Raw genomic sequence first — 3321 nt, 5'->3', positions numbered from 1 at the left:
TATCAGATCCCCTGGAACTGGAGTTATGGATGATTGTTAGCCACCATATGGGTGCTGGGGATCGACCTCAGGTCCTCTGCAAGAGCAGCCAGTGCTCTTAACCACTGAGTCATCTCTCTAGCCCCTTTTAATTGTTTCAAAAAGAAGAACTATGCCAGCCTTCAGGCAACATGAGACAGTTCTGAAGAGTACTATAAAATATGTCATTCCAACCAAATACACCACTTCTGGGGCTGGAGAGATGACTCAGCAGTTAAGAGTACTTGTTGCTCTTGCAGAGGACCCAGGTTTGGTTCCCAGCATCCATATGGCAACTAATATCCATCCTTAATTCCAGTTCCAGAGAATCCAATGCCCTCTTCTGGCCTCTGTATGTGGTGCACTTATATACATGCAGGCAAAACACTCATACACATAAAATAAAAATAATAAGTAGCTGGGTGTGGTGGCACACGCCTCTAATCTCAGCACTCTTTGGGAAGCAGAGGCAGGTGGATCTATGTGAGTTCAAAGTCAGCCTGGTCTATATAGTGAGTTTCAGGCCAGATGGGGCTACAGAGAGACCCTGCCTGAAAAAGACCAAAATATAATTAATTAAAAATAAATAAATAAATAAATAAATAAACTAACAAATAAGCTGACAAGGGGCTGGGAATGGCAAATTTACATTTCAAGTTTTGCACCAGAATGGGGAAAAGTCGAAGTTCAATGTCTTGTTGGAAGTAAAATCCAAAATAAGCCACTTTGACATAAGAACTATTTTGAGCTACAGGCAATTAGGGGAGTAGACACAGAAAGAACTCTCTGACTTCCTCTTTTCTGCAAGAAAAATGGCATATATTTCACTTCATAGAGGTAACATAAGTTCCCATTTTGTATAAACATCTATTCTCCCCTGATTAAGAGACTTAATCACTGACGATGATTCACACTCACCTGAATCTACAAAAAAACAAACCTTACTAAATTAACCCTGATCTTCTTTGAGTTTTTGCTGCTTTTCTTCAAGTCCCTGTGTACATACAAAATAAACCTTTACTGCTGACCTGGCTCCTTAATTCCCAGGCCTCAGCTACCAAACCTGAGGGTAGAAGAAAGTTTTTTCCTCCATTTTTGTTCTAAATTCCCTATAGCCCCAGCAGACCTGCCACTCTAGAACAGACTGTAGAACAGGCTGGCCTCAATCTCATAGAGATCTACCTTCCTCTGTATTCTGAGTGCTGGGGCTAAAGGTGTGTACCATCATGCCTGGCTCTAAAATAGTATTCTTGAATGAAGCAATACCGTATTAATAAAACATAACTCGCAAAAGGATCAGAAAATATTTAAAGTGATCTGTTATAACTATATCAAGAAATGACTGGGTAAAAAACAATTTTTTTTAAGGATCTAGAAGATGGTTCAGAGGTTAAGAGCACTGGCTGCTCCTGCAGAGGACCCAAGTTTGGTTCCTAGCCCCCGCGTGGCAGCTGTCTGTAATTCCTATTCCAGGGGCTCCAATGCCCTTTTCTGGCCTCCACAGGCATTTCATGCTTGTGGTGACTTACATGCAGGCAAAACACGCATGTACATAAAATAAAAATGAATCGGGGGCTGGAGAGATGGCACAGCAGTTAAGAACACTGGTTGTTCTTGCAGAAGACCCGGGTTCGAATCCCAGCAGCTAACAACTGTCCTAACTCCAGTCCCAGGGGATCCGACAGCCTCTTCTGACCTCCGCAGGCATTGCACGACACGTGTGCACTTACCTACATGCAAGGAATACACGCATACACATAAAATAAAAATAAAAGTTTTTTTAAAAATGAATTAAAAATAATTTTAGAAATGACTTGGGGCCTGGAGAGATGGCTCAGGGGTTAAGAGCACTTCCTGCTCTTCCAAAAGATCCAGGTTCAGTTCCCAGCACACACATGGAGCCTAACATCAGTCAGTAACTCCAATTCCAGGGGATCCAACACCCTCTTCTGGTTTCCTTGGGCATAGCATTCACACGGTGCACTTACATGCAGGCAAAATACTCATACACATAAAAAATTAATTTTAAAAAAGAAGCAAGACTAGATGGATGCAGACTAGGGATGGAAAATGTTCCATTCTTCCATGTTTTTCCACAAAGCCAATTTGTCACGTGTAACTAGCAGCCTCTTCTTTCTCTTTCCTATTTTAACATTCTACAAATGAGCATCATATTTTTAGAAAAGATTCCTCGCCTTCATAACCTCATGGGATTTGGATTAACTGAGGGCAACGCAGTCATGTTTGTGAAGATATGGGGATTGAATTCAGCCACTTCCCAATCCCTGCTATTTAGGATTCTATAGCTGTTTCCTGACTCATTGGAAGTATTTAGACCCTGTCTTCAACTTTAAATACTAGGACTGGGGATATAGCTCAATGGTAGAGTACTTGACTACTATGTATAGGCCCCAGGTTCAATCCCAAGTGCTAAAAAGCAAATAAACAGACTTCTGGGTAGAATGGCAGAGCTGAAGCTATTTGTGTGACCCAGGGAAGAAGAGTCAGGATAAGGAAGAACAGACTCCTTTCCAAAGAGAGAGAGGGAGGAGCATCAGAAGCTCACAGGAGAGTGAGGATGGTGAAAAGTGGGGTCAAAGAGAAGAGCAACAGCGAACAGAAAGCCACAGCGAGACTGACAAAAATCCTCCCCAGGAAGAAGCCCCAGGAGTGGCTGCCATTGGTGACAACCTCATCGCCACACAGACCCACCACCAGGACTCGAGTCCAGGGACTTAAGTATTTTCTGTACTATGCCGGGCCCCAAGTACTGACACAACAAAGAGTCAGAGAGAGGGAGTGGGCTGGTCCACCAGGGATGCACAAAGGTGGTCAGTGTGATACTGACCGCTAAAGCCACAGAGGAAGTATAACACAGCTACCCCATCATCCCAGAATGAGCTCTCATGACCCCACCCTGGAATTCTCATCTTCCTGTCTCTCCCTCCAGAGTGTGAGATTACAAGCATTGCTGCCATGAGTTTTAGTCTGTGGTGCTAGACCAGCCCCTACTTTCTCTTTTCTTTTTTTTTTTTCCTTTTTTATTTTTTATTTACAGCATGAGGGTTTTTTTTCATTTTATTTTATTTTTTTTTATTTTAAATTTTTTTTTTACAATTAAAGTTACAGTTTTAACAATATACAAAATATTACACTAATTCAGATTTTTTGGCATAATGATTACAGATTTGATAAATACATTTTATATCTCATAATAGCGATGAGGATTATACAAAAGCTATTAAAACAATTATGAGAATAAATTCTATTGTCACTTAAGTATCTAAAGCTATTTTCCTTTGC

General features: G+C 41.3%; 1 protein-coding gene across 3 annotated transcripts in view; it reads left to right on the top strand.

Moving 5' to 3' along the window:
- The window catches only part of Rftn2 (raftlin family member 2), a 75493-nt gene that overhangs the window by 60178 nt on the left and 11994 nt on the right, over nucleotides 1-3321 (top strand). The gene's annotated exons all lie outside the window — the stretch shown is intronic.

The sequence above is a fragment of the Nannospalax galili genome, unplaced genomic scaffold (assembly GCF_000622305.1).
Source record: "Nannospalax galili isolate Female #2095 unplaced genomic scaffold, S.galili_v1.0 scaffold1024, whole genome shotgun sequence".
In the NCBI taxonomy this organism is placed as follows: Eukaryota; Metazoa; Chordata; class Mammalia; order Rodentia; family Spalacidae; genus Nannospalax; species Nannospalax galili.
Note: the sequence above shows the minus strand (reverse complement) of the source record. Positions and strands in the feature narration are given on the sequence as shown.